Consider the following 14,239-nt stretch of genomic DNA (forward strand, 5'->3'; position numbering starts at 1 on the left):
CCAGAGCCCTAAATCCATTATGAAAGAACATTGAGGCCAATTAGCCTTGACAGGCTCCATGCCCAGGGGGCAACTTTCCAGTTTCCCCTGCTCTGAGGCCTGCTCAGGCCACTTATGTGTCTCTTCCTACTCAGAATTCTAGGGGCAGCCCCTCCTTCCATCTCTGAGCAGGACCAGCCTCGGCCCTCACAGTGCCACAGCCAAGGCGAATGCTCGGGGAGGGCACGAGAGACAGCAGAGCGGGGGACAGAAGGTTCAGAAAGATGCAGGCAGGACAGGCGAGGGACGTAGAGAGTGTTTCCAAAATCCCCTGGGCCTACTTTGTCCTCACCCTAATCCCTCTACAAGCTGAGCAGAGCTGGAATGGCCTTTCTGGGAGACGTGGGCTTTCTGGGGAGCCCCTTGCCATCCCGCACTCTGTCCCCAGTCACTCTGCATGTCATCAGTTCATTATCACGCTGATAAAAGTTAGATAGAAGGCCAGGCCCCCGCCCCTACCCTGCAACCTGAGGAGGAACACAAATGAATGGAGATGTGGGGACAAGGACAGACACAGATGCACAGACAGACAACACAATTGCATTTGTTCCCAGAGTGTGTGTAACGGACACCAACCCACTGGTGCACACAGCCACACACCTTTACACACAGCGCTGGGGTGTTTTCACATGGTCACCGGGGAGCCCCAGGGCTGCATCACTGCAGTCACACGCTGCCGATTGCAGTCCTGGAGACTCACTCCACGTTGGAAGCCACGACCCACTGCGCCCCCACGTCCAGCAGTCTCAGCCTCCTGCAAACATAGAGGCCAGGCCCCCAGACGCTGGGGGTGGGGCGGGGCTCGGGAGTAGAAGGTGGAAGCCGAGGTTAGAGATCTCTGAGTTCCATTAGCCACAAGACGCATGCTCTGAATCTAAAAGCGCAGGGACAAGGGCGCTGCAGTCGGTCCCTGACAGCAGCGTCCCCATTTCCCACCCCTTCCACCTCCAGGAGGCTCCTCCCTGTCAGCAAAGCCATTTAGGGATTAGAGCATCTCCCTCAATAAAAGCTGCTTATTCAAAAGGTGCTTTCAGTTCATGCATTTACTTGTAGATATTAGAATGCATGGCGGAGCTTCCTCCTCAGCCCCCTGGAATCCTGTCCCCAGCTTGAGTCTCTGGCCCACGCAAAGTGTCAGTTTAGGCTGAGCCACGCTTTCCAGCAACCCAGGAATCTGGATGGGGAGTGGGAGGTGGTAAACACTGGCCCTGACCCCTAGTCCCCAGAGGGCAGCTCTGGGACAGCTAGGAGGGGCCACAGCTGAAGGAGTTTTCCCAAAGGAGAGGGAGGAAGGGAAAGGTCCTGGGCCCCCAGGTGGTATAAGACTGATCTGGCAGGGAAGGATGAATCTGACTGGCTGTGTGCTATTTGCAAAGAGGCTGTGATAGGGAAATAGAGTCAGCTTCAGCTTCTAAGGCTTTCTCTTTGGCAGCCACTCCCCCACCTGCCATGCATTCAGTTTGTTCAAAAAGTAATTAATTATTAACACTCAGGATGTGTGAGGCTTGATGCTAAGTTCCTGGAATATCATGTTGAATAAGGCAGCGTGGCCCCTGCCTTCACTGAGACTCCAGTCTAGGGGTAAAAACCCACACGAAATGAGTAAACCAGACAACAAGATAGAAGTATGAATTCTAACAAGTACTATGAAGTGAACAGAGGCTGTGAAGATAGTAATAGGTCAGGGCCAGAGGACCTTCTTCAGATGGGGTAGTCAGCAAAGGGTGGTGACACATGGACAGACCCAGAAGAGTAGGGGCCGGGGAGAGAGATTTCCGGCTGGGCCTGTGCTCCAGTGCTGGAGAAGGAAGTGTCGTGGCCAGAGTGAGGTGATGAGGGTAGGAGGGTACCAATGAGCTTGATGTGGCCAAGAGGGCCAGGGGCAGGCCTGCGAGCCCTGGCGAGGAACGTGGTGTTATTCTAAGAGAGGAGAGAAGCTCACGGAGAAGTTTAACTCGAGGAGGGAGAGGCATGACCTGACTGCCCCCAGCAGGAGGATGCGTAAGGGGGTGCAGGTGGGTGCAGGTGGACCCGCGCGGAGGCTACTGCAGTCATGCCAGCCAGGAGTGGGTAAGAAGGGAAGAAGGAAAACTTGTGTTTATTAAAAGAGAGGATCAACATTGTCAAGGTACCTGCTAGGAATTAATCAAGAATTCCTCTCTTGATTTGTCCTCTTATCACCCCCAAGGTACATCGTGGGATTCCCCATCGCAGCTCAGGGGAGAGCCGTGGCCGATGCCTCTTCATCAGCATATGGTAAGGGCACTGTTTTGGAGACTTGCCAGGGAAGGTGCCCACCTGCCTCCCCTGGCACATCCTGCAGGGCTGGGAAGAGGTTGCCAATCTTTGGGAGGAGTGTCAATCTATCCCGAGTATGCCGCAGTGCTGCACGCCTGGCGCATCCAGGTAGACCCAGAACCACCCGCCCCTACTCCCCAAGCCAGGGCCCCAGAGACCCTAGAGCCAATTCCAGCTTCCCCGCTGCTCCTCCCACCATCAATCAGGGGCTGGGATGTCAGAATCAGGGCTGGGGGAGGCCCCCCTCTCCGCCCCACTCGGAGCCTGAACCACCCCCCAGGGATGCTGGGATGCGAGGCGAGGATCCTGAGCTTGAACGTTTACAGGTAGCATTCAGGATTGAAAACTGATTTATGGTCCGAAGGCAGGCGGAAGGGAGCAGGGGAAGGTGGGGAGCTCTGTGTACAGTGCAGCCTTGTGGGGCGGCGATAATTATATATTACATTGAACTGTCCTTGCCGCACAACGAAGGGCAGTGGGAATGAGACTCTAAATCACGCCTCCCTGATGCTCCCCATAGTTCACCTCCCTGTGATGTGGCCCCAGAGCCCAGGGCTGACACCTCTCCCTGCCACGCACACACAAACACACACACACACAGCCCAGGGCTGACACCTCTCCCTGCCATGCACACACACACACACACACACACACAGCGCCTAGGGGGAACCAGCCTGACTGGGAACAGCCAGAGAGCAGAATGAAGAGATGTCGGCCACTCCAGCAGCTTCCAGGGGCTGCTCTTCCTACAGGCCGCACTGCTTATTGCCCCTGGCCCCACCTTCCACTGGGGCCTGAGTGCGGGCTGTGTCATTTGAGGAAGACATCCCTGTCCTTCCTTCATTCACTCGCCCCTGGAGCATCTCTCTTCCCTACCACAGCCACCGCCTTGGTTCATTAGGGCCTCATCCTTTCTCACCTAGATTTTTGCCACCATCTCCCAACCAGTCTCCCTCTGGCTCGCCCCCACCCCTAGTCCACTGTCCTTTACTTTGTTGCCATGGTAATCTCCCTAAACACACCCCTGACCATAATCTTGATCATTTGTCTGGGAATTCTGGGAGTGGGGAGAGGTAGTCAAACTTTGGTTCTGTAGAGCCCAGGAGGTAACAAATTCCAGTCTAAGAAGTCACTCCAGGCTCTTGGCAGTTTGGTGACTGCTGGCTCACCTCCTGTCCTGAGCGATCAGCCCAGGAGGAACACTTGTACTAGTCTTTCCTAAGTGACCATTTCCATGGCCAGGCCCTGGTCCTTAGGACCAATCCCCTGTCCCTCCCGCCAGGCCCATGCACTTCCTGGTTCATAGTTGAGCTGGCAGCTCTTAGTGGTAATGAGACAGGGCTTTGGGGTCAGACCGATCTAGGTTTGGATTCTGGTCCATGACTGTGCACAGGTACTTGAGCTGTGTACTGATTAAGAGCAAGGACTCTGCAGCCAGACTGCTTGAGTTCAGATCTCGGCTGGGCTACCCTTTAGTTTGGCTAGGGCTGGTGACAAGCTCTCTGTGCAGTATCTCTATTTCTAAAATGAGGATAATAATAGTACCTACGTGATACAGTTGTTGTGCAGATTAAATGAGTGAATACACGGAACTGTCCCCGCTGCTACAAAAGCTTTGTGCTTGTAAGCTATTCTAATTAGACTTCTCTGAGCCTCAGTTTCCTTGTCTGTAACAAATCTCCACAATCTCTCTCCTCCCTGCCTCAGAGTTATGAAGATTAAATGACATATTCCCTTTAGAAACACTCAAAGGCTGTACAAATGTCAGGTATTATTATTATTTATTATCAGGTACTTGTTCCTTGGGCTTCTCAGGGTTTGGGCAAGAGGGCTACATTCTCTTTAGCAACAAAGCAGCTACCTTAATCCTCCTACACCAGCCTCAAGGCAGAAAATCTGAAATCCTGGAGACAGAAGCAATCTGGGAGGCCAATTCTAGCTTCTCCGCTGCTCCTCCCACCACAATCAGGGTCTAGGATGTCAGAATGAGGACTGGGGGTTGGGGGGCGGCTCAGAGCCTGAACCTCCCCGCTAGGGATGCCAGAATATGAGACGAGCATTCCGAGCTCGAACATTTACAGGTAGCATTCAGGGTGGGATGGATTCTACCCAGGGGAAGGGTTATATGAGGCTGTGCACACAGACACATCTGATAGAGAGATGATTTCCAAGGAGGCTGCTAATTAAGCTAAGAGCAGAGAGCTTGTCAGCACTGTACACGATTTTCCCCTTCATTGCGAAGGTGAACTCGGGCTTTGTGGGGCCCAGAGCTTATACAATTTGGGGAGCCCTCTTTAGGAAGAAGAAGATTATGAACATGAAATTAAGTGCAGGCTTTGAAAGGGGCCTGTACCAATGAGGAGCACTGACACCTGAGTTTCATTTACCTTGCACGTGGACGTTTGATAAAGACTTGTCTGGGACCCTGAGCACGAGCAAGACCTCGTCTCTACTAAAAATAGAAAAATTAGCTGGGCCTGGTGGCACATGCCTGTAGTCCCAGCTACTCAGGAGGCTGAGGCAGGGGTGATGGCTTGAGCCCAGGAGTTTGAGGTTGCTGTGAGCTAGGCTGACGCCACAGCACTCTAGCCCGGGTAACAGAGTCAGACTCTGTCTCAAAAAAAAAAAAAAAGACTTCTCATTTAGTTGCCTATGGCCAAAATAAACTATTTCTACTAGCCACAGCTGCACAGCTGGGCCAGGATCTCCAGGAGCTAGGAGTGGGCTGCATCCTCCACCCAGACCCTGGAAGTCACCACATTACTAAGCTGTGGCTCCTCCACTGCCTTCACCTCAGGCTAATTTTTCTTTTTCAAGATCCATCAGCTGTTTATCTTTGCTTTTGACACATTTGCATATGATTTACATAGCATTAATATTCACCCTCACGTTTTGGAACCCTCTTCTGCCCGGCTTAAGCTGGATTCCTAGGACTTTATTCCCAAGTCAGATGCAACTTTCTTCCCAAAATGGAGAGGGAAAGAAAGACACATTCAATTCAGGGGTGGGTGGTAGAGGGGACAGTGACGACATTTGTCTTGGAGTCGATTTCTGAAGTCTCTGGCCCTACCCAAATTGTCCTCCTCCTCATGTCCTCTGCCCCCACACACAACCTAATTCCTCACTAGTCCTCCTCTGATTATGGAATTGGAAATGCACAGTCTCCAGGACACACCCGAATGCTGGGCTTCTTCCCCAGACCACCCTCAGGGAGAATCAGCCCCCTCAAGTCCCCAGCACTGTTTGGAGGCCCAGTTTTTGTGATTCCCGTGACTGGCGGAAACAGATGGCAGGTGGGAGTGTGTGTGAGTGTGTGTGTGTGTGTGTGTGTGTGTGCGTGCGTGCATGCACGTGAGCTGCACACACATATGAGAATTGTGCACGCATGTGTGAGACAATGAATGCCCACGTGCGCGTTAGTACATCCACCCAGACAGGCCAAGGAGGAGGAGGTGAGGATGTGGGAAGGAAGGTCTTGGTTTAAGAAAACCACATTGTGATTCTAAATGTCATCAAAGGTGAAACTTGTTTTCATAGCCCTGCCCTGTAATGGGAGGCAGAAAAGAAGCTAGCAAGGCAAGAAAAGGTCTCAGGACAGGGATGAGGTGCAGCTGCCAGTGTCACCATCAGCTCCAGTAATGACATCACTCTCCCAGATCCCTCCTCTGAGGTGGTGACTCACAGAGTCCAATCAATACTGCATTCCATTCATCTATGCCATCTTCTTTTTTTAGACAGGGTCTTGCTCTGTCACCCCGGCTGGAGTGCCATGGCATCGGCAACCTCACTGCAACCTCAAACTTCTGGGCTTGAGCCATCCTCCTGCCTCAACCTCCCAAAGTGCTAGGATTACAGGTGTGAGCTACTGTGCCTGTAATCTTTATGCCCTCCTGAGCCACTTCCTGCTTTCCCCTTCCACGTGGCCTGGTCCCTCCCCTCCTGTGCCCCTGAGGAGCCTGAGCCATCCCATCCCTGGGCCTTGGCTCTCCTTTAAGCCTCTATCAGAGAAGGCAGGAATCCCCGCTTATGGGTGAGGCAGTCGGATACGAATGAGAAGGGAACAGAAGAAACAAAGAGAGACTCTCCTGTGTGTGAAGGGAGTTTGGAAGTTGAAAACTTGCAAAGCCAGTCTAAGGAAGAGGCAGAAAAAAGAGGAGGCAAAGGAGAGAGCAAGAAGAGAAAGAAGTAGGGAACTGGGATGGAAGGAGAGTAGGGTGAGGTGAAGCTGACGGCTGTGGACTGTCCCTTCCCAAGATCTTAGGATTGCCACCCCATTTTCCTGGCCCCCCAATCTCTTTTGGTCCCCCCAGACCTAATGATATAGGAGGAAGCCCAGCACTTTAACCAGCTCCCCTGGGAGAGGACCTCCCATGTCTGTGATATCGCTCACTTACCCCACGGTGTCTCAGCTTGGTCCCACCCTCCTGCTCAGAACTGGGTATTGTGGGGACTGGAAAGTGGCAGGCACAAAGAGGAAGGCAGTGCCCACTGGGGCAGCTCTGGTTTCTCTCTCGGGGCCTCAGATTTTCCCAGGACCTTGGCACCTGCCCAACCATTGTTCCTTCTGGCCTGGCCCTTGTGCTCAGTGGCAGCCTGAGCGTCATCCCTTGTCACTGACGGGAATCAGAACAGGGGCCCCTTTATTTGACAGTGAGAGAGTCTCCATGACTCTAATTTCCCAATGCTGCTTATTCCCAATGTAAAGTGAGCTGCCCCAAGGAAATCAAAGCCTTTATGTCTATGTCTGCGTCAACAGGATGGCACCAGAAGGGTAAGACCAGGCCCAGGCTCTAATGAGACCCCAGTCTGGGGATTTCTTCCCCTCCCCACTGTGGCTGAGTGTCTCTGCAGACAAGAAAGTCTGTTCTCCAATCCCCACTTCTTACCTCTTTCTTCATCATCACCACCAGCAACAACAGTGGTACCAATAATAATAATTATAGCAACCATTTACTGATTGCCTAATACATGGCAGACTTTGGTAAGCATCTTGGTACATTATTCCATTTAATCCTGCAACAACGCTGTGGGATAATCACCACTGTGGAATGTGGAGGAGGAAACTGAGGATTCCAGAGGTTGCCCAAGATTTCACAGCTGGAAATGAAACTGAAATTTGAACCTAGAACTATGTGATTCCAAGTCCTTGGCTTTCCACTTTGCTTATTTATTTTTTTTTTGAGACAGGGTCTTACTCTGTCACACCGGCTAGAGTGCAGTGACGTCATCATAGCTCACTGCAACCTCACACTCCTGGGCTCAAGCGATCCTCCTGCCTCAGCCTCCCAAGTAGCTGGGACTACAGGTACAGATCACCACACCTGGGTAATTTTTCTATTTCTTGTAGAGTTGGAGTCTCGCTCTTGCTCAAGCTGGTCTGGAACTCCTGAGCTCAAGCAGTCCTCCCACCTCAGCCTCCCAGAGTGCTAGGATTACAGGCGTGAGCCACCGCGCTCACCCACTTTGCTTATTTTTATTTTCCTTGCCTCAACAATGCATCCTCCTCCTTTTGGGTTTTGAGGTGCAATTCAAGGCCTCTATCTCCAGGAAGCGTCCATGCACTTCACCCTACCTCAGCTCTCCCTCCTGCCTGTGCCATCCTTAGGAAGGCCCTGGTGGCCTGGGCTGTCTCTCCTGCAGGCTCAGGTCTCACTTGGAGTTCCTTCGTGGCCCTGGGGATTGAGGCGGTGAAGAGAGCAGCCTGGCACTCAGCTCTCACTCTCATGGGAGGAGGACAGGAAGGTGAACGTGGCTGTCATTATAAACCAGGAACAACAACACAAGGTTGCCGGAGAGGTTAGATTGAGGGTCATCTGGTGCCCTGGGCTCTGGTTCCCATGGGGAGACACCTGGCAAGGCTCTGAAGCCCCACAAATGGGGGTAGAAGAATGTGGAAAACTACCAGGTCCTTGAGGGAGCTAGGGATGGGGCAGGGTGTAATAAGAACTCCTTTTCTACCAGAACCTGTGTCGCTAAGAAGGCCAGTGCTGTTATTTGCCCACAGGGCTGTCACAACTTCTAATGCTGAAACAGATGCAGCCTTCGTTTCTAGACCCTGTTCCCTCAGTGAAGGGAACCTGGTTCAGACCTTGGAAGCCCCCCAGGCACCTCCCGATAAGCTCAGTAAAAATAGTGTGCTGCCATGGCCTTGCGGCCGCCTCGGAGCCAGCTTCCCCCAGACTGCCACCCCCGGGCTCCTCTCTAAGGGGATGTTCTGGAACGCCACTGGGGGACCCCAGGTGGACCGAATATCCCTCTGAGGGTCTGAGAGCAAACAGGGAGAGATCCGCATAAAGAAAAGAGCAGGGCAAAGACAGCTGGATGTGCTCGCACAGGGAAGAGCAGTGGCCTCCCAAGGACAGAGAACGACTGTCCTCTCTACCCCGGGGTCTAGGCACAAGCACTGGCTTTAGGCATAATTTAGGGCAACCCCTCTTTTAAATATAAGGAAGTTGAGACTCAGAAAGTGGACAGCAGCTGCCCTAGGTCACACCACCGCTCCTGAGTGAGTCGCCCATTCAGCACTCTGGGTACGATGAGAAGAAGCGGTCCTGCCTCAGCTGTCTTCTCAGAAGCAAGGGGACCTGCAGGGGAGGGGTCACAGCTTCCGCACCCCCACCCCACTGCTCCTCCTCAAGGAGCTCCGGGGCTTCCATATCTCATCTGTAAAACGCGCTGGGCCCTCAGTCCCCTTGTTAATAAAAGTGGAGACGAGAACACCTGCTTTCCTTCCTCCCAGGGCTGCGTGCGGATCAGCTGGAGATAACGCATGGGGGGCGCTCTGCCAGCGCAGGGTGTTATTAAGGTCGTGATTAGGCCAGGTCAGCGAGGACTGCAGGAATAATGGGAGGATTAATGCCTAGGACGCTGGAAGGAGGGAGGCTAAACTCTTGCCCTGTCCTCGTGTCTTGGTCACCTGTTCCCAGAGAAAGCGTTCGGTGCCTCCAAATTGACTTAAATAAGAAATGTGCGGCGGCAGCAGCCCTTCCCCACTCAGCCTGCACTTGCCCAAGGCAGAGAGATTTTAATTTTCGAGCCGTAATGAGAAAAAGAAACTCAGAATTAAAGAATATTCCAGTGAAGCAGTCAAAATTGCTGCCCAGACTGTGAATCAAGCAGAGAAATATAAATTAAAAATTCGCTCTCCCTCTCTAGCACCAGCTGGGCTTGAAGAAGCTGGGTCTGGTGGCTGGCAAAGGTTCCTGTGACCCTGGCCCTGAGGTCATCTGGGCAGGCCCCTCCCCACCTACACCCCACCCCAGGGTGTTGACAGGATAATAAGGAGCAGAGGCTCATCTGCCCACCCACAGGAGAGATTTACCTCCAACAAGACTGGCTTCCCGGAGGCGGGGTGGGGGGAGCAGAGGGAGAAATCAATCAATCAATAAAGACTGGCTTCCCTGGGCCACAAGTGAGGTCAGGCCCTGAATGCTGGGTTCAGGGAGGGGGTGACTCCCTGGACTCCCCCCCCCGCCCCCCCGGTCTAGTCTCCTGGGACACAAAGATGCTGCTGCCTACTTTTGTTTCCTCTTCTCCCCTATGCTGGCTCACTAACGAAACGTACTACTAACCTTTCTCTGTCTCCCCCAACTCAGGCCAGGGGTGCTGGGAGTGGGAAGGAGCTACCCAGGAAGGCAGAACCACCTGCACCCTCAGCTCACACTCTTGTGAGCTTCAGTCTGTTCCCAAGGGGACACCCTTGCAAATGCCCTTGCACTTGGGCTGGTAGGCTGGCCGGGGCCCTGGGTAAGGCGTGTGAGTGTGAGGGCCAGGCCACAGCCCTCCCCTGCCCGTGGGAGCCTCACCTCCCCCGGCTCTCCAAAACAGAAGGTCTCATGCCCCACCCAGCCCTACTACCAGCCCTTCAGCTTCTCCTTACTTCCTCTCCGTTCCTCATCTGCTTACCCTAGAAACATGGACTGTGCGCCTACTGTGTGCCGGGATCTGTGCAGGGCTTACGGGCTACAGAAATAAAACCAGCCTAGCTCCTGGCGTCAGATGGAAGAGAAAGACAGGTGGTCCGAGGATTATGACACCGCATAGACCATGCTCAGCAGTCAGGTAGGGCAGGTGGTCAAAACTCCGCAGTCAGACTGATCTGGTTCAAAAACTGCCTCCAACCCTCACTTACTGTGTGACCTCAGGCAAGTTGTCTAACCTTGATAAACTTCAGTTTATTCATCTGCAAATGGGGATGATAATTCTTACTTTAGGGGATTGTTGTGAAGATTAAGTGAGATAATCTTGGTAAATTGCTTGGAACAATGTCTGGCATATGGAAAACACTCATTAAAGGCCAGTTAGTATTATTTTAAGTATCCTAATGGTAATGCTGACATTAGTTACCCAGTATTGGGTGTCACTCTAAGCCAGCCAGGGTGTATGCACGTAGCAGTGACTCAGCTGTGGCCCTTGTCCTGAGGAGTTCACAGTCTATTAGAGCTGCTGGATGTGTAAAGAGACCACTGAAACAGTGTGATCGCTGCCAACATCCTTCCCAAAACTGTCATTTTCTGAGCCTCAACCGTGTGCCAGGTACAACGTGAGGTTTTAAAGCTACATTATCTCTGATTCCTCCCTAACCCTGTGAGGGACATATCACCCCCGCTTTACAGAGGCTCCATAATCACTAGTGACGCGTTCACTATCAGGCCATTTGCAGGAGAGTGATCAGCTAGGCCTAAAAAGGGATCAGGGAAGGCTTCAAATAAGAGGTGATCTTTGATCAGGATTTTGAAGAATGAGTAGGAGTTTTGCAGGGGCCAAGACTGGGAAGGAGGGACATGGCACAGCACTACTGTGGGCCTGCAGGAGGACTGGAGCCGTGAGCAGCATCAGCAGCGGTTCCCAGTCCCGGAGGTCACTGTGTTCCTCAACAGTGCTGCGGCTCCCTGCACCCACGCTGACAGCCGTTCTCTCACCTACCTCGACACCATGTCATAACCGAAATAAATGGAGGGTGACTATTTTAGAAAGAATATAGTTAACAGCCTGCAATCTCAGGGGATTTCAGCTGAATCACAGAACCAAAGTAACCGCGTGACGATGGAGCCCCTCTGCCCCCAAGTCACTGACCTAGCCAAGGGCGCCGGGTGCCAGCTGAGTCGCGCTGGACTGGGCTCCCCAGGGAGGCCGGGAGGCACTGAATGGGCTGGAGTCAGGGACACAGTCTGGATGACCTTGGGAAGACCCACCAGATTTGGGGCAGATAAAAATGAAATCTCTTCCTCTGCTCTTTCTCTCTGCCCATGTGGTCCCCTGGCTGCCGACAGCAGCCGCAGAGGAGGCGGCCATTGTGGTTCAGTTCCAGGTCTGGCGCCGGAGCCAGGATGTGGCATTAGGATCCGTCTGACTGGTTCCACACCCGGAAAAATCTGGACTCATCATCATTAGCATTCTGTTTCTCTCCCCTGAGCAGGGAGAGGCGGCATCCTGGCTAAGCACAGCGGCAGGGGGAGCTGCTGGGAGCAAAGTGGCTTTCAGAGCTCAGATCCCCAATCTCAGGGCCACCCACCCTCAGCCAGTGCAGGGAGGCGCTTCCAGCACAGTGCGGGTTGAGGGAGACCTTGGCGGAAACTTTATGACCACAGTGGTGAGGCTTTTGTGCTTGTGACAAACAGCTTGCAGGTGCTCTCCAAACACCTGCCTGAATCATGTGGTTTTCGGGGAAGGGGGCTGCACGAGTAACCTCCCTGAGCCCACCCACCCTCCACCCTCTCCTAGAAGCAGCCCCCACCAGCCTCACAGGCCTAATTCATTCCTCACATTAAGAAGGGCTCTGGGAGGGAACGGCCCCCACAGAGCAGGAAGCACGTGCACATTCCAATAAAGCACTCAAAGAGGCAATTATTTCTGGGCCGCCTGTCCCAGCCCAGAGTATCTGCAGCCAGATTTCCAGAGCTGCTGTCATTGCCTCTGGCTGTTGGCAAAATTAAACTTCTTGAGAAATCAGAATGAGCTGGCCCCTAGCATGAGGGGGTTGGAATGGCTCCCCTGCCTGGGGCCGTCTGTGTGGGGATGGGTGAAGGCAGCGGGGTGTGCAGGTGGCGATGGAGGAAGGGAGGTGGCATCTCAGGGCCCACAAGATAGCATGTTGAAACACACAAGTCTGTGTGTCACCCACCAGGATATGAGCTCAGTGAGAGCAGAATGTGTTCATTGCCGTCCCCAGCGCCTGGGACAGTGGCTGGCACATAGTAGATGCTCAGTAAGTATTAATAGATACTGATTACTGAATGTGCACAGTTAGGCAAGTGGCCAGGGTCTCATGATAAACCCTGTGAGAAACTCCCCACCGCAGCCTCTCACCCAACATAGGTCACCTTGAGAAACATGCCAATGCCCAGCCTCCTCACCCTGCCCACGGGATGATGCTATGGGATATTTAGTAAATCCCCCTAAAAGTGAGAAATGGCCTCTTCAGGACATGAAGGGTGGGCAGTGGCCTGGTTGGGCCCCCCACACAAAGGAGATGCTGTCCAGGGCTTCAGACCATGACTCACTTTTCCACTTGCCTTAGGAACATTCGCCTGCCCGGCTTCCCCCCTCTTCTTGGGCGTGTACTGCTCATCCCTCCTATCTCCAGCCCCCTCTCCAGCCTCACATTGTGTCCCTGTTGCCATATCAGACACCTCTTGTGGACCACTTAAAATTCTCCCAGCCTCACCTCTTATTCCAGTCACTGCTGTGGCAACCAGCTCTCCGTTGGCTTGCACCAGTTCATGGGGTGTGACCTGACAGCACCTCACCCTCAGGGTACTGACCCTGCCCTCTTGCATGCTGCCCCAGGGCTTCTCCGTTGGCACGGACAGCTCGGCTCTCCTGCTTGGGCAACCCAGAGGTTCAGGGTAGTGAATGCCCTAGGGCAACTCTTGACAATGCAGTTGGGAACCACTGGATAAATGCTTTTCCCTCTTTCTTGCCCCAGGTGGACAATTCTGAGACCCTTCATAAAGCTTTTCAGAATGCTCCCTGGTTGCTTGAAGCTGTGACCAACTCAAAAACACATTCTCATCTGGGCTCCCCTAGTCTGCCTCACTCCCCTGTCCTGCACCCCTGCTCCCTGCATCACGGCCTTTTGTCTAAGGTTCAGCTCTCAGGGGAACTCAGGCTAGATCTCTCCGCGTTCCCTTTGCCCTCTCTACCCAGCCGCACTGGTTTCCTTTCAGTTATTCTGCTCTTTCCCACCTCAGGACTTCCCAACAAGCCTTTCCCAATTGCCTGGAGTGCTTTTCACTCTGCTCAGCTGAGACTTGCACGACCAGAAGGAAGCGGACATGAGAAGATCTGGGAGAAGAATGTTCCAGGCAGAGGGAAGAGCCAGTGCAAGAGCGGTGAGGCAGGAATGAATTTATCATGCTCAGGGTGTAGCAGGAAGACCTTCGCAGCTAGAGCAGAGTGGGAGAAAGAAGAGGGGCACAAGATGCAGTTGGAGAGGACAGGAACTAGATCGGTGCAGTTTCGTAGGCCACAGTAGGGTGTTTGCATTTTAAATGCATCAGAAAATAAACTCCATCCATGATTCGCTGCTGGCACCCCGTATATAGTAGGCACTCAATTAATGTTTGCGAAATGAATGGATAGGCATCCTTGTCTGTATCCATGCCCCCTCCCCAACACAAGGTGACAGAGCAGTCATCTCTTCTATGATGACAGCTCCTGGGAGGGTGAGGGTCAGGCTGTAGGGCGAGGCTGGTTTTGTTTCATGCTAAGAGAATCGTCTGGGAGTGTGAGCCCTGCTGGCTCTGGGCACTGACTCCTCTCCTCTCCTCTCTTCTCCCACACTCGATTCTGATCCCCTTGCTCAGTTCTCTGCTGCCGCTGAGCTCTGCTCCTGACACCATTAGTCACCTCCCTCAGTTCTCAGCTTCCCTAATGAGCATCTGTCTTGTCTTCAGTCTGA

This window comes from Propithecus coquereli, unplaced genomic scaffold, assembly GCF_000956105.1.
Source record: "Propithecus coquereli isolate 6110/MARCELLA unplaced genomic scaffold, Pcoq_1.0 Scaffold242, whole genome shotgun sequence".
NCBI lineage: Eukaryota > Metazoa > Chordata > Mammalia > Primates > Indriidae > Propithecus > Propithecus coquereli.